The sequence below is a fragment of the Crinia signifera genome, chromosome 9, assembly GCF_055691185.1.
Source record: "Crinia signifera chromosome 9, ASM5569118v1, whole genome shotgun sequence".
In the NCBI taxonomy this organism is placed as follows: Eukaryota; Metazoa; Chordata; class Amphibia; order Anura; family Myobatrachidae; genus Crinia; species Crinia signifera.
The window spans coordinates 165,822,557-165,848,311 of NC_139225.1; the positions used below are offsets into that span (position 1 = coordinate 165,822,557).

Sequence of the window (25,755 nt, forward strand, 5' to 3'; positions counted from 1 at the left end):
GCATATATAATATATGGGGGAAGGGGTCTATATGTTATGTGGGGTACATATATAATATATGCGGGGGCTATATATATTACAGGGGTAATTACAGGGGTGTATATAATATGGGGGAAGGGGGTGTATATATGTTATGTGGGGTACACATACTTTATGGAGGATATAGATTACTGGGGTGTATATATAATATATGGAGGGATATATATTAAAGGGGTGTATACATAATATATGGGGAAGGGGTGTATATATGTTATGTGGGGCATATATATTACAGGGGTGTATATATAATATATAGGGGGAGGGGTGTATATATGTTATGTGGGGCATATATATTACAGGGGTGTATATATAATATATAGGGGGAGGGGGTGTATATATGTTATGTGGGGGATATAGATTACAGGGGTGTATATATGTTATGTGGGGGATATAGATTACAGGGGTGTATATATGTTATGTGGGGGATATAGATTACAGGGGTGTATATATGTTATGTGGGGGATATATATTACATGGGTGTATATATAATATATAGGGGGAGGGGGTGTATATATGTTATGTGGGGGATATAGATTACAGGGGTGTGTGTATATAATATATAGGGGGAGGGGGGTATATATGTTATGTGGGGGATATAGATTACAGGGGTGTATATATAATATATGGGGGAAGGAGTGTATATATGTTATGTGGGGGAAGGGGTGTATATATGTTATGTGGGGGATATAGATTACAGGGGTGTATATATAATATATGGGGGAAGGGGTGTATATATGTTATGTGGGGGATATAGATTACAGGGGTGTATATATAATATGTGGGGGAGGGGGTGTATATATGTTATGTGGGGGATATAGATTACAGGGGTGTATATATAATATATAGGGGGAGGGGGTGTATATATGTTATGTGGGGGATATAGATTACAGGGGTGTATATATAATATATAGGGGGAGGGGGTGTATATATGTTATGTGGGGGATATATATTACATGGGTGTATATATAATATATGGGGGAAGGGGTGTATATATGTTATGTGGGGGATATAGATTACAGGGGTGTATATATAATATGTGGGGGAAGGGGTGTATATATGTTATGTGGGGCATATATATTACAGGGGTGTATATATAATATATAGGGGGAGGGGTGTATATATGTTATGTGGGGCATATATATTACAGGGGTGTATATATAATATATAGGGGGAGGGGGTGTATATATGTTATGTGGGGCATATATATTACAGGGGTGTATATATAATATATAGGGGGAGGGGGTGTATATATGTTATGTGGGGCATATATATTACAGGGGTGTATATATAATATATAGGGGGAGGGGTGTATATATGTTATGTGGGGCATATATATTACAGGGGTGTATATATAATATATAGGGGGAGGGGGTGTATATATGTTATGTGGGGCATATATATTACAGGGGTGTACATATAATATATAGGGGAGGAGGTGTATATATGTTATGTGGGGCATATATATTACAGGGGTGTATATATAATATATAGGGGGAGGGGGTGTATATATGTTATGTGGGGGATATAGATTACAGGGGTGTATATATGTTATGTGGGGGATATATATTACATGGGTGTATATATAATATATAGGGGGAGGGGGTGTATATATGTTATGTGGGGGATATAGATTACAGGGGTGTATATATAATATATGGGGGAAGGGGTGTATATATGTTATGTGGGGTACACAATATGTGGGGGGGGTATATATATATAATATGGGGGAAGGGGTGTATATATGTTATGTGGGGGATATAGATTACAGGGGTGTATATATGTTATGTGGGGCATATACATTACAGGGGTGTATATATAATATATGGGGGAGGGGGTGTATATATGTTATGTGGGGGATATAGATTACAGGGGTGTATATATAATATGTGGGGGAAGGGGTGTATATATGTTATGTGGGGTACACATATAATATATGGGGGGGGGGAGCACAACCACATGACGCCCGCTCACACACACTCGGGGCATCTGTCACCCGTCTCTCACCCGGCTCTGCGCTCTCCTCGGGGACTCGGGTGTAGACGTGAGGCCCGGGACGGGTTTCCGGGTGAACAGGGCCTAGCTGTCAGCTCCCGGGTGCAGCGGGGGGGCGGGCTGCACGCGTGACACCCGCCGCGGGTACATCCAATCTCCTGGTGAGTCGGGTGTCAGCGAGCCCCCGGCCGCGGTTTCCGGGTGTATCCGGGTGACTCGGGGCTCCTCCTGTAATGGCGGCTCCTTCCTTCCGGCGGGCGCGCGGGCGCATGCACGAGCAGAGGAGAAAGGGCGCCGGGGACGCGCCGGGAGCGCCGCCGGAAGTGTCCGCCATCTTGCTGCACCCGGTGCCGGCGCCATCTTGCTGCTCCCGTACGTCACAGCGGCTTCTATCTCTTTCTCCTCATCTGTACACACACCTCCCAACATGACCCTCTCCAGGGGGACACAATGCTCTTCATTTATAATTTCCTGTTTTAAATAGGTCATTGATAAGAAGGTGATGGTGATACTAAATTGAGAGTTAGGTCCAGATTAAGGGGCCCATTTATCAAACCATCTCCGATCCCCGCTGCATACCCCATAGGTTTCTATGGCGGATGCGAAGCTGCCCGATGTATCAACATCGGGCAGCCCGGCTTCGCACCCCTGTGCTATCACCATTCTGATATGGCGATAGCCCATGTAGCCTATGGCTACACATCGCACTGCCCGAGCGGCAGTGCGGTAAGAGGGGTTGGTGGGGGTCAGTGCATAACCGCGCATGCTGCATGCGCAGACCCCCATCCCCCCAGCTTCCGGGTCAGGGCTTTGCAGGTTCGTGCTTCTTTCGGAGCCCTGTCCCTGCGCCCCCATAATGATACATCCAGGCGGTATTAAAAGCAACCGCAATGCAATGCCCGACAAGGTCACCACGCCGGCATCGCACATTAATGATAAATGTGCCCCATAGAGCATTGTGTCCCTCCTGGAGAGGGTCATGTTGGGAGGTGTGCAGTCTGTGTGCAGGGTTGGGGCAGCAGCATGTACATCCCCTTACCCCATGTATAACCTACCACCATATATACCCTAATTTATACTCTACACCAATGGTAACCAACCCTAGCCTACGACAGCTACCAACAGTTCACATTTTCCAGACAACCTAGCTGCTGCACAGCTGCACTCATTAATCACTGACACATTTTAAAAGATCCACAGATGGAGCTAATTAGCTCACTTGTGATTCCTGCAAAACATGCACTGTTGGTAGCTCTCGAGGACTAGGGTTGGCTACCCCAGCTCTACACCTTATTATAACCCCACCTAATATACACATATATATACACACCCTCACTACCAATATGCCATGCCCCCTCCTCATATAGACTTTCCTCTTCATATATACACTCTCCCTCACCCCTAATATGTCATCCACCCTCCCCATATATACTCTCCCCCTCATATATACACTCTCCCTCACCCCTAATATGTCATCCACCCTCCCCATATATACACTACTCCCTCACCCCCAATATGCCATACCCCTCCTCATATATAATCACTCCCCCATATATACATTACCCCCTCCCCATATATACTCCCACATATATACACCATAGCTCCCAACATGACCCATTTCATTAGGGACAGAATGCTCTTCTCCTGGACTTGTCTCTTAATTTAGGATTGCCATCACCTGTCTTGAACATCTTAATTGATAAAAGAGGTATTTATAACACAGGTGATAGCAATCCTAAATTAAGAGGGAAGTCCAGTAGCAGACAATTCTGTCCCTCCTGGAGAAGGTTATGTTGGGAGGTATGTATATACTACTCCATGACCCCCAATATGCCATACCCCCTCCCCATATATACACTACTCCCTCACCCCCAATTTGCCATACCCCCTCTCCCATAGATCCTACCCCCTGTCACAATGGGTGTTTGAGGATCCATCTCAGGCTGCGGTCCCAGGACGGACTGCACAGGGGGGTGCTTTTAGCTTGGCAGGGAGGATGTAAGACCCTAGGTATATACAGTCTGTTTCGCCTGGACTCCTTGGCAAAGGTGCGGAGTCTAACTGCCCGACGGTCTTCGCCAGGGACCCCCACAACGGTGTTTGGACTTTGCTGCATCTGGACAGCAGGTTGCGGCCCTTCACCAGAAGCACTCACAGGAGGCCGGAAACAACTGAGACTAGATGTAGGTCGAGACACCAGAACTTGGGGAAGGAGAAGGGAGAACGGAAATGGCCACCTGGGCGAATATCTTTGGGAGCAGGACTGGAACTCAAAGGGCCGACTTGGCTTTAATAATGAGAACTGAAAACAGGATAACTCAGGATGCTGACTTTGCGCAGGCACCGCCAGACCCGCTGCCTGCCAGACCCCAGCCGGACCACCATCAGATGCCGGGAGCAGAGTGGTGAGTAACCGCAGACCCCGCCGGCGGCCGGGACGTGACAGTACCGCCCCTTTTAAGAGTGGACTCTGGACACATGGATGGATTTTTACAAGAACTGGTGCGTGAACGTCCGAGGCAGACACCCAGGTTCTCTCCTCAGGTCCATAGCCTTTCCAGTCTACAAAGGAACTGAAGTTTACCTCCAGACCGACGGGCATCCAGGATTTTTGGAACTTCCGTTTTTACTGAAGAAAATCTAGGTGGCTGTTTCCAAAATTGATTGAAGACTAGTGGTTTCAGCAAGGACACATGTAAGGAGTTGGAAATTCGTAGGGAGGTAGGTAATTTTAGGCAAACTGCTGCTGGATTGATTACTTTGAGGACAGTATAAGGGCCGATAAATCGGGGGGGGGGGGTGGATTTTCATAGTGGGTACTTTGAGACGCAGGTTCCGAGTGGACAACCAAACCCGATCACCCACTTGGTATCGTGGTGCTGCTGATCTTCGGAGATCTGCAAATTTCTTGTACCTAATAGAGGCTTTCCGAAGAGTGGATCGGACATTTTTGCAGATACTGGAAAAAAATAGCAAGGATGAGTTGACGGCTGGTAGCTTACAGGTGGGCGACTTAGGAAATTCTGGTACTGTAAAGAAAGGGGTATTCTGGCTGGAGCTATGGTATGTGTTGTTGTGGGTAAATTCAGCCAATGAAGCAGTTCTGACAGAATGTCCTGCAAAGATGAGAGATATAACCATGGGAAAGATTCCAGGTCTTGGTTAACCCTCTCGGTCTGACTGTTGGTTTGGGGATAGTAAGTGGTTCAGAATTTCAACTGTATCTGAAGGAGCAGAGCGCTTTCCAGAACCGGGCTACAAACTGCACCCCACAATCTGAAACTATTTCTTCTGGGAGCCCATGGAGTCGAAATATATAAGAAATGAAGAGCTGAGCTAAGGTTGGGGCACTGGGCAGGCCCTTGAGAGGCACAAAATGAGTCATTTGGATGCAGGTAAGCCCGTGATGAAATCCATGGCCAGATGTGACCAAGGACGAGATGGAACGGCTAGAGGTTGAAGCTTCCCGGGAGGAGGACGACATGAACTTTTGTGCTGGGAACATGACGGAAAAGAGGCGATGAACGCTTGCACATCTGATCTCATGGAAGGCCACCAGTACGACCGTTGTAAAAACTCCAGCGTCTTCTGTGTCCCTGGATGACCAACAAACTTGGTCTGGTGTGCCCAGTGCAACAACTTCTTTCTTTAAGCGGGGGGTATCAATGTTTTTCCCGCAGGTGGGGTAGTGATTTGAGTGGAAGCGAAGACAACGGGATCAAGGACTAACTGTGGGACTGCCTGCTCCTCGGAAGTGGATAGGGACCAGGACAATGCATTGGCTTTTACATTCCGTGACCCAGGTCGGCAAGACAACTTGAACTGGAACCAGGTAAAGAATAATGCCCAGCGGGCAAGCCAGGGGTTCAGGCATTGGGCGGTGTGAAGGTACAGCAAATTCTTGTGGTCCGTAAACATGGTAACTGGGTACTGAGCTCCCTCTAGAAGAGAACGCCACTCCTCTAGGGCCAACTTGATAGCTAGAAGCTCTTGCTCCTGGTGGCATAGTTACGTTCGGCTGGCAGGAATTTTTTCGAGAAGAAGCCACAAGGGTGTAGCTTACCATCCTCTCCTCGCTGGGAGAGAATAGCCCATAACGCTTCAGATGATGCATCCAATTCAAGGATGAAAGGGCGTGAAATATCTGGTTGGCAGAGTACTTCGGCTGAGATAAAAGCTTGTTTTAGAAGGTGAAAAGCAGAAATTGCTTCCTCGGACCACTGAGCAGGATTCGCTCCTTTCTTCGTGATAGCAATAATAGGGGCTACGATAGCTGAGAATCCTCAAATAAATTTACGATAGTAGTTCACAAATCCTAAAAACCGTTGCTCTGCGCGTAAAGTGGTGGGCATAGTCCAGTTCAGAACTGCACTCACTTTCTCAGGATCCATTTGCAATCTGTCCCCAGACACGATGTATTCTAGGAAAGGGACTGAAGATGTTTCAAATATACACTTCTTGACTTTGCAATAGAGTTGGTGAACTCGAAGTCGACGCAGAACCTCTTTAACTTGGGTATGGTGAGAAGCTAGGTCCTTGGAGAATATCAGGATGTTGTCTAAGTAGAGAACCACAGAGGAATAAAGAAGATCCCGGAAGATTTTATTCACAAAGTTCTGGAAGACGGCGGGAGCATTGCTTAACTCAAATGGCATTACTCAGTATTCGTAATGTCCATCCCGGGGATTGAATACCATCTTCCATTCATCTCCTCGCGTATCCGGATCAGGTTATATGCCCCACGTAAGTCTAACTTTGAAAAAATGGTGGCTCCCTTGATTCGGTCAAAAATTCCGGAATGAGCGGCAGTGGATACCGGTTCTTAATTGTAATTTAATTGAGACCTCGGTAATCGATTCATGCATGCAGGGACCCATCTTTTTTCTTAACGAAAAAAAGAAGCTTACTCTAGCAGGTGAGGAGGAGGGCTGAATATTTTCAGCAATATACTTGGAAATTGCCTTGGTCTCCTGGAGCGATAATGGGTAGATTCGACCGCAAGGCAGAGATTTTCCCGGAATTAAATTGTTCGGGCAATCCCACTCTCAGTGAGGTGGAAGTAGATCTGCGGGCTTCTTGCGAAAAACATCGGAAAACTGACAATAGGGTCCTGGAATCGAGAGCTGACCTTTGGCCTCCAAGGCACAGAGAGGAATCACTTTGGACAGGCAGGAGTAAAATCAGGCTGGGCCCCACGACAGAATTTGCATAGAAGACCAGTCAATATGGGGATCATGCTTCTGTGGTCATGGAAACCCCAACACCACGAGGAGGAGGCTTGGGGAATAACTAGGAATTCCAAGTTCTCATGGTGTAAAACCCCAACACCCATGCTTAATGGCTCGGTAACCAGGGTGACCAACCCATTAGGTATGTAGCTGCCATCTACTGCTGACAGACGGACTGCAGACTCAAGGATTTTAACGGGAATCCTGTCACTGAACCAATTCGGCGGATATGAAATTCCCGGCCCCTCCAGAATCAAGTAAAGCAGAGGCATAGATAACTTTATCAGTGATATTGAACCGAACCCGGAGTAACGATTTGGAGTAAGTCAGAGAAGTGTTGACCTGTCCTAATCGGGCCTCTCCGGACCCCATTGGAGCGTATCAAGGATGATCTGGCAACCCGGGACCTTCCGGAAACCTAGAGTGAGATAAGCTCCTCTAGGTTTTCCGGAAGGTCCCGGGTTGCCAGATCATCCTTGATACGCTCCAAGAGGCCGCCCCAGAATGCTGATAAGAGCACCTCCTCATTCCACTTAACCTACGAAGACAGGGTCTGAAACTGAACAACTTACTGGGCGACGGAATGATTCCCCTGGCGGATATGGAGTAACTCCATGGCTGAAGACGTGGAGCGCCCAGACTCATCAAAGATCTTTCTGAGCTGAGCGATGAAGCCTGGGTAGTCAGACAAGATAGCGTCATCTCATTCTGGATATGCAGTCTAGGACGGTTCCTGTGAGCAGGTACCAAGGAATTAGTAGAATACTGAGCAGGAACACTGGGAATGACTGACAGCTACTGACAGTGGTTTAGAGCTGTATGCACGCAACTTAGAAGTTGCACCAGCAGTACTCGGATAGGGCAGGCTGATTAAAAGAGGGCATAAATAGTCCGCCCTCTGTCATCACCTGCTGCCAGCCACTGTAGCTGTCCACGCAGCACAGACACCGCCGGACCTCAGAGGGGCTGTTGTCACCTGCTGCCCACCAGACCCCCCCGACCGGACCCCCGTCAGACGCCAGGAGCGGCGTGGTGAGTAACCGTGGCCCCCGCCCACCGGCGGCTGGGCCGTGACCCCCCCAAAATATATCCACCGCAATCATGGCACTGTCCACTCCATGCTTCGTGCGGATTCTCCATCACAGTATTGCTTCCAATGTGAACAATGGAGTGTCTATGAGGGACTCCAGCGCCACACCCACAAAACGACCATATCCTGCAGCACTGTACTTCTGAGAGGGTGAGATGTACTAAGCCTTGAAAAGTGATAAAGTGGAGAATGATAAACCTTGTCCTTTTGTAATCCAGTCTGTGACATGGCAGTTAGGAACTGATTGGTTGGTTTATCACTCTCCACTTTATCACTTTTCTAGGCTTAGTGCACCTGGCTCACAATCACCCATGACACTCCCATATCCAGCCCCCAGCACTCCCATATGTCACAGTGTGGCCAAACCGGGTGCTCACTTTCCGGGTCCAGCAACACTGGGGTACTGAGCAGCTCAGGGCAACGAGCAGTAAGTCCTTGGCGCCCACACAATCAAGATAGAAAGGGCCAGGAGCGGCAAATAGGGGATTCTGGTTGGCACCAGAACTGAACTCCACCTATATCAGTATAGGCTCATACCTTGCTCCAGTGTTGCTGATCCTTGTGTTTCGGCTACGAAAGTCCAGAGGTCACTTCTCTCTGTCTGCCCCAGGATCCACCTCCCCCTTCCACCCCCCCGATCGGGGTCCTCTGGGTTCTCTCCTAGGATCCCTTCTCTTCTATACACCTCTTCCCTGGGTGCGCTCATTGTATTGATGGCATCTAGTCAATCAATCACATCATTCTTGGTCAAACGCATCTAGTTAGCGGCCTAAAGATAGTCTAGATCAACAGTAACAAAAGTTAGACGCAAGGGTTAGATCGACGGGAACGTGATCGACAGTCACAGGGTCGACACAAGGTTTTTTATTTTTTTGCTTTAGACCAAATTAGTTAATACTTTACCATCCAAGTGGGCGTAGAGTTAGATTATAATAGTGTGCCAAAAAAACCATGGAAAACTCATGTCAACCTAGTAACTGTCAATCACGTCCCCATCCATCTACCGCTTGCATCTAACTTCTGTTACTGTCGATCTAGTTTGTCTTTAGCCGTCTAACCAAGAATTGACGATCTAGACACCATTGGTCCCCTATACCAGAACCATGCTCATAACCTTTTCTGGCCTGCAATACCACTGTCACATCCACCATGGCTCTCACCCAAGTCCCCTGTGCTGTGCCCAGCCCTAGGCTCTCTAACCGCATGTCTGATGCTATGGCGCTCACCTCCGCTTGTGTCCCTGGTCCTGGTACATGTACATGTGTCCGCGCTGTCACCGTGTGGTGCTGTGTGCTCCGGTGCCATGCTGGGCATGAGCGGCATGAGACCTGAACCGCCATGTGTGTTTGTGCCTGGTTAGGCCTCTGTCTGAATGCCAGCAATTGCGCAGCTGCGCGCACTCACTGCCGGCTGAAACCTGTCGCCCCTCTGGCGGCCGCCATCTTTTTGGTTACCTCAGTCAATAGGCTAACCAATAGCTGCACAGCTCACCTGTTAAGTACTGACTGACCGGGTTAGACCGGCAGTCAGTACAATGATGTCTCTGCCTAAGCATCATTGCACCGGTCTGTCCTGTGCGGCTCCGCCTCCCCTGTCAATAGGCTGACCAATAGCTGCACAGTTCACCTGTTAAGTACTGACTGGCCGGGTTAGACCGGCAGTCAGTACAATGATGTCTCTGCCTCAGCATCATTGCTCCGGTCTGTCCTGTGCGGCTCCGCCTCCCCTGTCAATAGGCTAACCAATAGCTGCATAGTTCCCCTGTTAAGTACTGACTGACCGGGTTAGACCGGCAGTCAGTACAATGATGTCTCTGCCTCAGCATCATTGCTCCGGTCTGTCCTGTGCGGCTCCGCCTCCCCTGTCAATAGGCTAACCAATAGCTGCATAGTTCCCCTGTTAAGTACTGACTGACCGGGTTAGACCGGCAGTCAGTACAATGATGTCTCTGCCTCAGCATCATTGCTCCGGTCTGTCCTGTGCAGCTCCATCTCCCCTGTCAATAGGCTGACCAATAGCAGCACAGTTCACCTGTTAAGTACTGACTGGCCGGGTTAGACCGGCAGTCAGTACAATGATGTCTCTGCCTCAGCATCATTGCTCCGGTCTGGCTCTGTGCGGCTCCGCCTCCCCTGTCCATAGGCTGACCAATAGCAGCACAGTTCACCTGTTAAGTACTGACTGGCCGGGTTAGACCGGCAGTCAGTACAATGATGTCTCTGCCTGAGCATCATTGCTCCGGTCTGGCTCTGTAGTTTTCCTGCTACAATCCTCGTGTCTTCAAGTGAAGTATTCTCCTGCTGATCGTCTCACTGCTCCTTTCGTGTACCACGGACTCCACTGCCGCCAATGCGGACCGAGTAAGGTTAGCCCCCCAAAGGGGTACTATCTTACTTCTCTTTCCCGACGGTAATTATTCCACGGTCACCTCTGATTGCAGCCACGATCCAATCCAGCAAGGACAGCCTTCTTCATTATTTCTTTATTCATCCAATCTTCCAACCCATCCTCCAATCATTCAACCAAACCTCCAATCATCCAACCAATCCACCAATCATCCAACCAATCCTCCAATCATCGAACCAATCCTCCAATCATCCAACCAATCATCCAATTTTTTTTAATTAATTATCCAATCCTCCAACTAACCATCCAATCTTCCAGTTATCCTTCAACCTTCACCCCAATCTTCAATTCTTCAACCAATTATTTAATTATCCAATCAAACCTCCAATTCTTCTGTTATCCTTCAATTCTTCAATCAACATTCCAATAATCTTTTCAAGTACCACGCATCGTCACATTCTACAATAAAGTATTGGACTATTGACTTTCTCTATTGCATAACCTACAGTATATTAATTGTGCCATCAGTATCAACTTGTATTACAGTATCTTTATTACCCGTTTCATTTTATCCTATTGTTTCATTCCCTTCTGTCGTGGATGCAACATCCTTACATTAAAGCACCCAGCCTCCGTTACACTACAGCTGGTGCTTCTAAGAACGTGACAACCACTTACCTCTATGCTGATGATATGCAATTTACCTCTCCTGGCCTCTCCCCCTCTGTCCTCTCTTCAGTGTTAAGATGCCTCTCTGCCATCTCCTTCATGTCTGAGCATTCTCCCAACGTGGACAATACCAAACTCTCCATCTTTTCCCATCCAGAGGCTCCAAACCCCCCCCCCCCCTGCCAATATCTTAGTCACTGTTGACAACACCAATATCTTTCTTGTTCTTGACTCCTCCCTCTCCTTCATTACTTATACAAAAGTTACACACAGCGATACACAGGTCTGACTTGTCTGATGCACAAATTGAACCTGTTTTCCTTTGAACTTCCCATGCAGCTCCCGCTTGGTTAGGGATGCCAATCCTGGAGCATTTTTTCAATCCCGGGATTTGGGATTGAAAAATGCTCAATCCCGAGATTCCTGGGATCGGCCTAAATTAAAAAATCCCCCCAGACCCCCAAAGCAGGTGTGCCACACATTTACTTACGTGTGCACCGGCGGGTGGTGTCCCAGGGGCAGGAGGCAGAGCGTGTGCGGCTGTGGATGCCTTAGAGAGAGTGCGGCCAGGTGCTGGAGTGACGGCGGAAGCCGGCAGCAGTGGTGCGGCCTGCACAACGTGACCTCTGACCGCCATTCTGTGCAGAGCCGCATTCCGGGGATCGGGAACAGCCGAGCAGCGTCTGAGCTGGTGCTCAGATGCTCCTGGCATTAGACTGTGCATGGGCAGTCTAATTCTGGGATCGGAAACTCCAATCCCGAGATGAAATCCCGGCAATCCCGGGATTGGCCACCCCACACCCATTTAATGCGCAGGGGTTTCTTGGATACACATCACAGAGCAAGCTTGGGGAAACACCTAGATGTAATAAAGTGTTTCTCTTATATACTCTGAAGAACAGAGTTTTTTCCTTGTCCATTGTCCAATGGTATCCTCAGAAAGTCTCTCAGTTCCAGTACGAGTATCCCACCCTATCCCCAAGAGTGTAACATCCATATACCATGCTTTTGTTGACATTCTTTAAGAAGGAGGTGGAATATCTTCCTCCCCATTGACCTTACGATTGCACAGTTAATCAAATTCCTGGGGCTAAACTCCCTAAAGCAGGGGTGTCCAAACTTTTTGCGACGAGGGCCAGATTTGGTAAAGTGTAAATGTGTGGGGGCCGACCATTCAGCCTGACATTTTTTGAATCATTAATCACATCAGAATGGTCCCCCACTCTGCCCCCATTCACTGTATGTCCCCCATTCACTGTATGTTCCCCACTCTGCACCCATTCACTCTGTCCCCCAGCCTGCCCCCCTTCCCTTAATGTCCATCAGTGCCTCCATTCACTGTATATCCCCCAGCCTGACCCTCCTTCACTGTATGACTCCCATTCACTATGTACCCCACTCTGCCCCCATTCACTGTATGTCCCCCAGCCTGCCCCTGCTCCCCCTTCTCTGAATGGCCATCACTGCCTCCATTCACTGTATGTCCCCCAGCCTGACCCTCCTTCACTGTATGACTCCCATTCACTGTATGTCCCCCAGTGTGCCCCTGCTCCCCCTTCTCTGAATGGGCATCACTGCCTCCATTCACTGTATGTCCTCCACTCTACCCCCTCCCTTCTCTGTATGTTTCCCAGCCCCTTGTGTGAGCCAGAGGAAGGAGAGGCAAAGCAGGCACTGCAAGGACAGGAGATGCTTGGGCTCCCGCTGGTGCCCTCCTCCACTCTGCATGTTACGGGAGCAAGCTTCCCCCTTGCTACCCCCCTCTCCAAACACTGCTGTCACTGTGATTGTGGAGTAGGGTGATATACGATTGCAGCAGCAGGGGTAGGACGCCAAACACATCTGACTGTGGCGGCCGGCACCTCCTCACTGCAGCAGACAGCAAGGTAAAGGCGCGCACGCCGGGGCCCCACCTTTAGTGTCCTGTGCTGTGCTTCCCACATCTGATGCTCTGCCCGCTTCCAGCTGGAGGCTGTGGCCCGCTTGAAATGACAGCAAGGGCCGCATTTGGCCCCTGGGCCTGACTTTGGTCATGACTGCCCTAAAGCAAGTCTATTTGCTCTCTCTCTCTGTCTGAGTACAAAACCATTGAGGATTATATTCAACCTGGAAAAATCTATTATCCATCCTTTGTCGCTAAAAAGGACGGCTCTTTGGATCGAGTTTTGAACAAGAACACTGTTAAAATTCTTATCCATTACCTCTTATCTCAGTTCTGTTTGGCCAACTCCGTGAAGCCATTATCTTCTCCAAAATAGATTTATGAGGGGCTAATAAGGATCATGGAAGGGGATGAATTGATAACAGCCTTCGGTACCCATTTGGGACATTTTGAGTATTTGGTAATGCCGTTCGGACTCTCCAATGTCCCAGTGGTCTTCCAAGACCTAATTATTGATGTCTTTAGAAAGTTTTTTGGGAAATTTGTAGTGGGTATCTGGACAGCATCTTTATTTTCTCCAGATTTTTAGTGGAGCATTGAGGTCATATAAAGTTTGTACTCCAGAAACTCAGACAACATCATCTTTATGCTAAAATAGAAAAATGTGAATTAGAGGTTGGAAAAGTATCTTTCCCGGAATATATCATTTCTCCTGAAGGGTTTTTCATGGATCCTGCCAAGCTCCAGGTCATACTGAACTGGGTGCGTCCCACCAGTTTGAGAGCCATACAGCGTTTTCTAGGGTTTGTGAATTATTACAACAGATTTATCCCTTCTTTATCCACCATAGCTAGCAGCCATCATTGGTTCCCTGGTCACCTAAAGCAATTCAAGCTTTTCAAGATCTGAAGGATAAAGGTATCTTAGCTCAAGTTCTGCGTCATCCAAATCCTGATTTACCATTCATAGTAGAGGTTGATGTCTCTCAGATTGGTGTGGGAGCAATTCTTGCACAAAAAGATCCATCCTTGCACTTATTTTTCATTAAAGTTTAATACTGCTGAGTTTAATTATGATATCAGAAATCGTGAACGGCTGGCTGTCAGGTGCATCCTTGAAGAATGGAGACAATGGCCCTTATTCTGGTTGGTGTGGATATGTCCGCGTGTGTTCGTTCCGCCGATGTTTTGTGTCTGCGCATGTGCGAACAGGACGCACGTCCAAATTCCGCATGAATTGTTTACACTATGAACAGGGGGTGGAGAGGGGCGTGAAGGGCTGTTTGGCCTCATTAAAATATGCATACACCCCACGTTTCATGGGCGTTCCCATGCAAACGCTGGGCGTACGTATGGTAATGCGGCCGTGACGCACGTGTAGGGGGCGGACATATGACATTGCCGGATGTCAGCTGCCTGCCCAGATCCCTGCTTTTGCACGGAGAAATGCCCGAGTGGTCTGAGGTTGCGGGAGCTGCCTGACCGCTCGGTCCTGCATTCGATGGTCTGCGATCATCGAATGATGGGGGAGGTTCCCAGAGATGGAGGAGGTGTATACATGAGAAATCCACTCGTGCTCCGTGCGGTCAGCGGCTTACCGCATTCGGACGGAGTGAGCGATCCGTACGGAAGGCGGGGTTTAGGACGCACGGTCCTGGCCACATATTCGGCTCCGGCCGCACAGACCAGAATAAGGCCCAATGTTTGGAGGGTGCCAAACATGTAGTCACTGCTCTTACAATCATAAGATTCTTTCGGTACTCTTTACCTAGAACGGCGCCCGCGATTAGAATCGCGGGCGTCGGGGGTAAAAAATCGCGGGCATCGCGGGTAAATCGCGGGTACATAAAAATCGTGTACCCGCGATCACCGCGATTTTCCCATAGGGAACAATGTTAAAAAGCCTGATTGACAGCGATTTTACTTTAAAATGCCTCAATGCCCGCGATTTTCACATAGGAATCAATGTTAAATGGGCTACAGAGCCCAAATAGTCACAATTAACCCTTAAATGTCACCCCAATTTTTGTACGCCACCCCACGATCCACGCCAACCCGAAGCGTGGCGAGCGCAGCGAGCCCGCGAGGGGCGGCGGTACGCGTCCTCCGACCTTTTCATGCCCTACTATCCACGTCGGCGTGGAGTTGAGAATAGAATAGTGTGGCGAGCGCAGCGAGCCACCGAGCCCGAAGCGTGGCGAGCGCAGCGAGCCCCGCGAGGGGACGCGGATACCTTCACAGTTATACGCGTCCCCTCGCGGGCTTCACAGGTATCCGTGGCGAAAAGCGGACACCTGTGAAGCCCGCGAGGGGACGCGTTTACCTGTGAAGGTATCCGCGTCCCCTCGCGGGGCTCGCTGCGCTCGCCACACTATTCTATTCTCAACTCCACGCCGACGTGGATAGTAGGGCATGAAAAGGTCGGAGGACGCGTACCGCTGCGCTCGCCACGCTTCGGGTTCGCGTGGATCGTGTGGTGGCGTACAAAAATTGGGGGGACATTTAAGGGTTAATTCTGCCTATTTGGGCTCTGTAGCCCATTTAACATTGATTCCTATGTGAAAATCGCGGGCATTGAGGCATTGAATGCAAAATCGCGGTCAATCTGGCTTTTTAACATTGTTCCCTATGGGAAAATCGCGGTGATCGCGGGCATCGCGTCGCGGCCGTTTATGTACTGCCCGCGATGTCGCGATCACCGCGATGGGCGCCGTTCTAGGTAAAGAGTACCATTCTTTCTTATATTGAGTCTGTTAAACACTTAAACTCTTGACAGGCACGGTGGAAACTTTTCTTTGCAAGATTCAATGTCGTAATCCCCTTTAGGCTTGGATCTAAGGATATTAAGGCAGATGCTCTGTCACAAAGGTTTTTTTACCAGTCCATTATACCTAAAATCAAATGTTCCATCAGCTGGCATCCTTGCAGCTCTCAACCAAGATCTCCTTTCCCAAATCCAGGTGGAACAGGCACAAGCTCCTCCAAAGACCCTTTTTGGACTCTTGTTCATACCATACATTCTCAGGAAAGCAGCATTATTACAGTTTCATTCTTGTAGGACTGCTGAGAATCCAGGGATTTTAAAACCTGTTAATCCTTTGTCCTGAGCAGTGTGGTGGACATCTATTCATGATGTTCAAGAGTTTAGCTATGTACACACACTTCGTTTTGCTTTAGATTTGATGTTAGATTCGATTTTCTATTAGATCTGGCATTAGAACTGTAGTTTTGCATTCGATTCGTTTCGATTTCACAGTGTAGGCACAATGTACTCATTTGATTTACTGGATCGAATTTGAGATTTCCTTGGCTGCACAGTCTATTTTTCTTTCGATTTTGAGAAAACGGGAGCGCGCATCGAATCGAATGCAGATCGAAAGTGTCCTAAAAACCATTCGATGTGGATTCGATTTTGCTTCTATAAGCAAAATTGAATCGAAAGCAGGGAAAAATCTAAGCGTGTGTATACAACTTTAGTACGAGCTTGTGAGATTTGTGCCCAAAAAAGACCCTTCAAGGTCCTCACTCAGGACTGCTGTTACCAAACCTTGGTCACATATTTCTATGGATTTCTTAGTGGATCTCCGAGCTTCCATCTCCTTTAATACCATTTGGGTGGTGGTAGACCGGTTTAGTAAAATGGTGCATAGTATTCCTTTAAACAAGCTTACTGCGAAGGAACGAGCTTCCTTATGTATTTAGCATATCTTCCATCTACATCGATTACCCCAAGATATTGTCTTGGATAGAGTTCTCCATTTATTGACCACTTCTTGAGATCCTTTGTTCAGCTTTGAATATGAAAGTGAGACTCTTCAGGTTACCCTCTTCCATCTAATGGACAGACAGAATGTGTTAGTCAGTCCTTGGAACAATTTCTTCGGTGCCATATTACCAAGTGCCACAATGATTGGGCAGAACATCTTCCCGTGGCTGACTTTGCTGATAAGAATTAATTTCATTCAGCTACTAAAAAGGGGTATGGGACTTTGGGTCGACAGCAAATAGGTGGACATGCATTAAGGTCAACATGATTGTAGGTCGACAGGGATATTAGTTCGACACAGGCATTAGTTTCACATGGGGTTTTTCGCATTTTTTGTCCCGAATGTCGACACAGTCGACATGGACACTAAAACGTAGCCCTGCATCCCCTTGCATGGCTTGCCATGCTTTGGGCACACTTTTATTCTCCCATCATGCCCCAGTGGATGGTAGGGCATAAAATACTGCCTGTCGACACATGTCAGCTCAAGAAAAAGTGAAAAACCCCATATCGACCTTTTGACTGTTGACCTAACCCATGTCTACTTACATTCATGTCGACCTTAATCCATGTCGACCTAATGGTTGTCGAGCTACTTGGTGTCGACCCAACATCCGGATCTGACTAAAATGTTTTGGACATCATCCCGGAGAGAATTCCTTTGAAGCTGTGTCTCGGGATCCAATCTTCACAATGTCCTGTATGTTTCTCATTGTAAGAGAATCTGGATAAAGGTTAATCAAACGCTTCTTACGGCATCTTTCTGTTAAATGTTTATTTGTGATCTACGCAGGAAGTTTCAAATAGGAAATATCTGGTCGTCTACTGGAAACATCGTCAGCCTTCTCAAGAGATCAGCCCCCGTTTTGTTGGAATATTCCGGATTATTTTGCAGATTAATCCAGTACCATTTCGATTGCTTCTACTAGAGTCATTGAAAATGAATGACACATTTCACTGCATTCTCTTCGAAAACATGTAGATTGTTCTGTCCTAAGCAGTCTGGGTAAAAGGAGTTTGTAGTAGAGAAGAGTTTGGATTCCAAAATTGTACAAAGACAGTTAGGCCAGGTACACACCAGAACGATCCTGATTGTTAGTAGATCGTTAGCAGATTGTGTGATTTTCGCACGATCTGTTGGAGCACACAATCTGCTAACAATCTGCTAACGATCTGCATCCAATCTGATCCCAATCCGATCTGAGTCTGTATCCAGTTGAATGGATCTTTTACAGATCCTCACTGCAGCAGGTAGGATCTGTAAAACGACCAAACGACAGCGGGGACGCGCATCGGATTGGAATCGGATCGGAATTGGACCTAAACATGGCCAATCTACATACAATCTGCATCCAATCGGTCGGAATTGGATCCAGATTGATGGAATTGAGCCCTAATCGTTCTGGTGTGTACCCCCCCCTTACTTTCTTGTTCATTGGAAGGGCTATGGCCTGGGTTCTGGATAGATCCCTTCATGCTACTCTGCTCAAGAATCATTTCTTCAAGGAATTCTTGGATGAAGCTGGGTCTAGGGGTGCTTTCACCCCTCTTCAAGGGGGGCGATACTTTTAGAAGCTGCGCCGCGGCTCTCTCTTCCAACCAGGCTCCATCTCCCTCTTCCAGCAGTGCTGCAACACTCCCCTCCTGCAGTGCTACTGGTTCCCAGTGCTAGACCCGGCTGCTGCCTAGCTGATAGGCAATTGGGTCGCATCCATACCTCTTGTGGCCGAGCTACTTGCAGCACTTCACCTGTTGTCAGTTTTATTAAATGTATTACCACCGAAAAAATGGAAGTGGACTTAGGCGCTAATATCCCTTTACAAATAAATTGACACTTGTGTGAAAATCGTATTATGATCATTTAAATGAGCAGCAATCTTCAAAAAGAAGTGTCAGTGCAAAATATGTACCAAGTCAATGGTCTGGACTAAGTCCTAGACCACGGACTTGTACAGCACAACTGGAAATTACCCAAGGGGAAAATAGGAGGATTGCGCTAATACATACACAATAAATTGTATCGATTTCCAATGCACCATGGAGGGGGTCACATGTGTAGCAAAAGACTGGAGACTGCTTCAAAGTAATATATCAAAAGACAATGTAATTATCATACAAAATATAAATATACATAACTATTTGTAAGGTGGCCACCTAAAAGATTAAATATGTATATTAGCATATGCATAAGCTCTGGATACAAAAAAAGATAATAATAATAATAATAATAATAATAATCTCTCAGAATTTATATATGTAGAGACTGGCAACTTGCATATGTTGACACTGTGTCGACTGGGTTTATTGCCGGGCCATACTGTAGATGTTGGTAATGATACTGTCCTTTTTAGGAACAATGGGTCATAGCACAGTATGCACATACATCACCTGTGCTGCCGTACAAAATGGATTGTAGCGGTGAGAGTCTTTACTTGGGAAGATCGGTAAGGACAATGGTGCTGATATCACATAAGATATATAGGGGCAGATGTATTAAGCCTTAACAAGAGATAAATGCAAGGGTGATAAGGAGAGATAAACATCCAGCCAATCACCTGCTAACTGCCATGTTACAGCCTGTGTTTGAAAAAAGTCAGTAAGGAGCTGATTGGCTGGATGTTTATCTCTCTTTATCACCCTTGCATTTATCTCTTGTTAAGGCTTAATACATCTGCCCCATAGGTACTTGCTTCCTAGCAGGGTGCCCAGATTTCCTACGTAAGCTCAGTAGTTAATTTAGCTAATTTATTCACTGCACCTTGAGTGAAATCGCATCGCATGGCCCTTTTTTGTGGCGTGAGATGTGAGATGAGATCTCAGTAGTTCATATGGTAAAATACCTAAAACAGCACCACTCTCCTCCAATGTTCCCTCTAATGTTACGAAGGCTGTGTGCGGCAAAAGATTTTGGCTGTGCAACTTTGGAAGGAAATTAAAAATTTTGTGCGTCACTTATATATAAATGGAAAATTATGTTAAGCATTTGTGTTAACTTTACTTCAAAATGATATTAAACATTAAAAACACAGCACACAATGTAGTTAATGGGTGAAACACACATTAATTGAGTCCACAACTGCAAAAAGGGACCACTGCTGCTTTGTGCGCTCAGTTGTAATGTCTGTGCGCACGCTCGTCGAGTTGTGTGCGCACAGCTTAGAGGGAACACTGCTCTCCTCGTCACCCCGAAGAGTGGCGAGCCCCGCGAGGGGCGGCGGAACGCATCCTCCGACCTTTTTCCTACCCCCACTATCCACGTCGGTGTGGAGTTGATTTTATATAGTGTGGCGAGTGCAGCAAACCCGAAGCGTGGCGAGCCCTGCGAGGGGGCGCGGAATACATGTAAAGTCATCCGCGTACACTCGCCACGCTTCGGGCTCGGTGGCTCGCTGCACTCGCCACACTATATAGAGTCGACTCCACGCCGACGTGGATAGTGGTGGTATGAAAAGGTCGGAGGATGCGTTCCGCTGCGCTCGCCACGATTCGGGGGGACGTGGAGAGTGTTGCTGTTTTAGGTGTTTTACCATAGGAATTACTGAGATCTCATCTGATCTGATCTCATCCGCGATGCGATTTCACTCAGGGTGCAGTGAATAAATTAACTACTGAGATCGCATCGCACACATCGCAAGGCACAAAAGGCCATGTGATGCGATGTGCGATGCGATTTCACTATGCAGAATAGCCCACTATAGGTTAGTGGGCACCTGCTAGAAAACAAGTACCAAGATATATATATATATATATATATATATATATATATACACACATTCCCTATGATGAAAGCTGCAATAAGATGTACACTTGCCCCCCCCCCCCGCTTCCCTCATTGGCAGTGTCAGGACTGTAGAGCACATCTGTATGGGAGGGAGCCCGCTGTGGCTATTCCCTTACTCAGCACTTTGTAATGACGCTTCCTGCGCTGCTTCCTCGGAGATATTTCCAGTGTCAGCAACCAGTTGTCAGAGACTATTAGTAGAAGTAGGTTGGTGCAGTAACTGCTGATGGCAGACGCACAGTATAACCTACGCTGTCCCATCTGTTATATCCATTTCTATAGAAGCAAAGCAGAAGTAGAACAACTGAATAATCAAAAATACACTAAAAAATATAGACAAGTACCACATACAGTAATACACCATAGGCATTAGACACGTAATCAGTGTACGAGGCACCACATTCATGACTAGTCTCAGTGTGTATATATATATATATATATATATATATATATATATATGGCAGTGCGGCCCGGCACTCACTCCAAAGTGGTTATCCGCCCCGGTGCCTGTCCTGGTAGGGATGTAGCAAGGAAAGAAAGGCTGGCACTCCTGGGTCTTTGTCAAAACTTGTATTCAAATCATGGAAAAACCAACCAAAGTTTCGGGGCAGCGCCCCTTTGTCAAGGTGTACACCTTGACCTACACCTTGACAAAGGGGCGCTGCCCCGAAACTTATATGTATTCAGCAGGTGGAGTATACCAAGTACTGCCCTTAGCAGATCTGGGCATAATGCTCAGTGTACGTCTGTGATCACATATTGGGCATGTCCCTCAGTGTGTGCAACTGCGGTCAAACATCGCAGTCACATATCTGGCACGACGCTCAATGTGTACGCCCGCGGCCACGTCGCTCATTGGGTACGCCCGTGGCCACGTCGCTCATTGGGTACGCCCGCGGCCACGTCGGTCATTGGGTACGCCCTCGGCCACGTCACTCATTGGGTACGCCCGCGGCCACGTCGGCAATGATACTCCGTGTGTACATCCGTGGTCACATATCGGCAATGATACTCCGTGTGTACATCCGTGGTCACATATCGGCAATGATACTCCGTGTGTACGTCCGTGGTCACATATCGGGCATGATGCTCCGTGTGTACGTCCATGGTCACATATCGGGCATGATGCTCCGTGTGTACGTCCGTGGTCACATATCGGGCATGATGCTCCGTGTGTACGTCCGTGGTCACATATCGGGCATGATGCTCCGTGTGTACGTCCGTGGTCACATATCGGGCATGATGCTCCGTGTGTACGTCCGTGGTCACATATCGGGCATGATGCTCCGTGTGTACGTCCGTGGTCACATATCGGGCATGATGCTCCGTGTGTACGTCCGTGGTCACATATCGGGCATGATGCTCCATGTGTGTACGTCCGTGGTCACATATCGGCAATGATACTCCGTGTGTACGTCCGTGGTCACATATCGGGCATGATGCTCCGTGTGTACGTCCGTGATCACATATCGGGCATGATGCTCCGTGTGTACGTCCGTGGTCACATATCGGGCATGATGCTCCGTGTGTACGTCCGTGGTCACATATCGGGCATGATGCTCCATGTGTGTACGTCCGTGGTCACATATCGGGCATGATGCTCCGTGTGTACGTCCGTGGTCACATATCAGGCATGATGCTCCGTGTGTGTGCGTCCGTGGTCACATATCGGGCATGATGCTCCGTGTGTACGTCCGTGGTCACATATCGGCAATGATACTCCGTGTGTACGTCCGTGGTCACATATCGGCAATGATACTCCGTGTGTACGTCCGTGGTCACATATCGGGCATGATGCTCCGTGTGTACGTCCGTGGTCACATATCGGGCATGATGCTCCGTGTGTAAGTCCGTGGTCACATATCGGGCATGATGCTCCGTGTGTACGTCCGTGATCACATATCGGGCATGATGCTCCGTGTGTACGTCCGTGGTCACATATCGGGCATGATGCTCCGTGTGTGTACGTCCGTGGTCACATATCGGGCATGATGCTCCGTGTGTACGTCCGTGGTCACATATCGGGCATGATGCTCCGTGTGTACGTCCGTGGTCACATATCGGGCATGATGCTCCGTGTGTACGTCCGTGGTCACATATCGGGCATGATGCTCCGTGTGTGTACGTCCGTGGTCACATATCGGGCATGATGCTCCGTGTGTACGTCCGTGGTCACATATCGGGCATGATGCTCCGTGTGTACGTCCGTGGTCACATCCGGAATGATGGTCCGTGTGTACGTCCGTGGTCACATATCGGGCATGATGCTCCGTGTGTACGTCCATGGTCACATATCGGGCATGATATGCCGTGTGTACGTCCGTGGTCACATATCGGGCATGATGCTTCGTGTGTGCGTCCGTGGTCACATATCGGGAATGATGGTCCGTGTGTACGTCCGTGATCACATATCGGGCATGATGCTCCGTGTGTACGTCCGTGGTCACATATCGGGCATGATGCTCCGTGTGTACGTCCGTGATCACATATCGGGCATGATACTCCGTGTGTACGTCCGTGATCACATATCGGGCATGATGCTCCGTGTGTACGTCCGTGGTCACATATCGGGCATGATATTCCGTGTGTACGTCCGTGGTCACATATCGGGCATGATGCTCCGTGTGTACGTCCGTGGTCACATATCGGGCATGATGCTCCGTGTGTACGTCCGTGATCACTTATCGGGCATGATGCTCCGTGTGTACGTCCGTGATCACATATCGGTCATGATGCTCCGTGTGTACGTCCGTGATCACATATCGGGCATGATGCTCCGTGTGTACGTCCGTGGTCACATATCGGGCATGATGCTCCGTGTGTACGTCCGTGATCACATATCGGGCATGATGCTCCGTGTGTACGTCCGTGATCACATATCGGGCATGATATGCCGTGTGTACGTCCGTGGTCACATATCGGGCATGATGCTTCGTGTGTGCGTCCGTGGTCACATATCGGGAATGATGGTCCGTGTGTACGTCCGTGATCACATATCGGGCATGATGCTCCGTGTGTACGTCCGTGGTCACATATCGGGCATGATGCTCCGTGTGTACGTCCGTGATCACATATCGGGCATGATACTCCGTGTGTACGTCCGTGATCACATATCGGGCATGATGCTCCGTGTGTACGTCCGTGGTCACATATCGGGCATGATATTCCGTGTGTACGTCCGTGGTCACATATCGGGCATGATGCTCCGTGTGTACGTCCGTGGTCACATATCGGGCATGATGCTCCGTGTGTACGTCCGTGATCACTTATCGGGCATGATGCTCCGTGTGTACGTCCGTGATCACATATCGGTCATGATGCTCCGTGTGTACGTCCGTGATCACATATCGGGCATGATGCTCCGTGTGTACGTCCGTGGTCACATATCGGGCATGATGCTCCGTGTGTACGTCCGTGATCACATATCGGGCATGATGCTCCGTGTGTACGTCCGTGATCACATATCGGGCATGATGCTCCGTGTGTACGTCCGTGGTCACATATCGGGCATGATGGTCCGTGTGTACGTCCGTGGTCACATGTCGGGCATGATGCTCCGTGTGTACGTCCGTGATCACATATCGGGCATGATGCTCCGTGTGTACGTCCGTGGCCACATATCGGGCATGATGCTCCGTGTGTACGTCCGTGGTCACATATCGGCAATGATACTCCGTATGTACGTCCGTGATCACATATCGGGCATGATGCTCCGTGTGTACGTCCGTGGTCACATATCGGGCATGATGCTCCGTGTGTACGTCCGTGGTCACAGGTCGGGCATGATGCTCCGTGTGTACGTCCGTGATCACATATCGGGCATGATGCTCTGTGTGTACGTCCATGGTCACATATCGGGCATAATATTCCGTGTGTACGTCCGTGGTCACATATCGGGCATGATGCTCCGTGTGTGCGTCCGTGGTCACATATCGGGCATGATGCTCCGTGTGTACGTCCGTGGTCACATATCGGCAATGATACTCCGTGTGTACGTCCGTGGTCACATATCGGCAATGATACTCCGTGTGTACGTCCGTGGTCACATATCGGGCATGATGCTCCGTGTGTACGTCCGTGGTCACATATCGGGCATGATGCTCCGTGTGTACGTCCGTGATCACATATCGGGCATGATGCTCCGTGTGTATGTCCGTGGTCACATATCGGGCATGATGCTCCGTGTGTACGTCCGTGATCACATATCGGGCATGATGCTCCGTGTGTACGTCCGTGGTCACATATCGGGCATGATGCTCCGTGTGTACGTCCGTGATCACATATCGGGCATGATGCTCCGTGTGTACGTCCGTGGTCACATGTCGGGCATGATGCTCCGTGTGTACATCCGTCCGTGGCCACATATCGGGCATGATGCTCCGTGTGTACGTCCGTGGTCACATATCGGCAATGATACTCCGTATGTACGTCCGTGATCACATATCGGGCATGATGCTCCGTGTGTACGTCCGTGGTCACATATCGGGCATGATGCTCCGTGTGTACGTCCGTGGTCACATGTCGGGCATGATGCTCCGTGTGTACGTCCGTGATCACATATCGGGCATGATGCTCCGTGTGTACGTCCATGGTCACATATCGGGCATAATATTCCGTGTGTACGTCCGTGGTCACATATCGGGCATGATGCTCCGTGTGTGCGTCCGTGGTCACATATCGGGCATGATGCTCCGTGTGTACGTCCGTGGTCACATATCGGCAATGATACTCCGTGTGTACGTCCGTGGTCACATATCGGCAATGATACTCCGTGTGTACGTCCGTGGTCACATATCGGGCATGATGCTCCGTGTGTACGTCCGTGGTCACATATCGGGCATGATGCTCCGTGTGTACGTCCGTGATCACATATCGGGCATGATGCTCCGTGTGTACGTCCGTGGTCACATATCGGGCATGATGCTCCATGTGTGTACGTCCGTGGTCACATATCAGGCATGAT

At 48.6% G+C, this 25,755-nt stretch overlaps 1 protein-coding gene across 2 annotated transcripts in view; it reads right to left on the reverse strand.

Annotated features, from left to right (window-relative positions):
• Positions 1 to 2,308, reverse strand: part of ARHGAP35 (Rho GTPase activating protein 35) — a 36,922-nt gene extending 34,614 nt beyond the window's left edge. For both annotated transcript variants that reach the window (XM_083160394.1, XM_083160393.1), the window contains exon 1: positions 2,044 to 2,308. The gene's annotated coding sequence lies outside the window, so the exon portion shown is untranslated. The remainder of the gene's footprint in view (positions 1 to 2,043) is intronic.
• Positions 2,309 to 25,755: the final 23,447 nt, after the last annotated feature.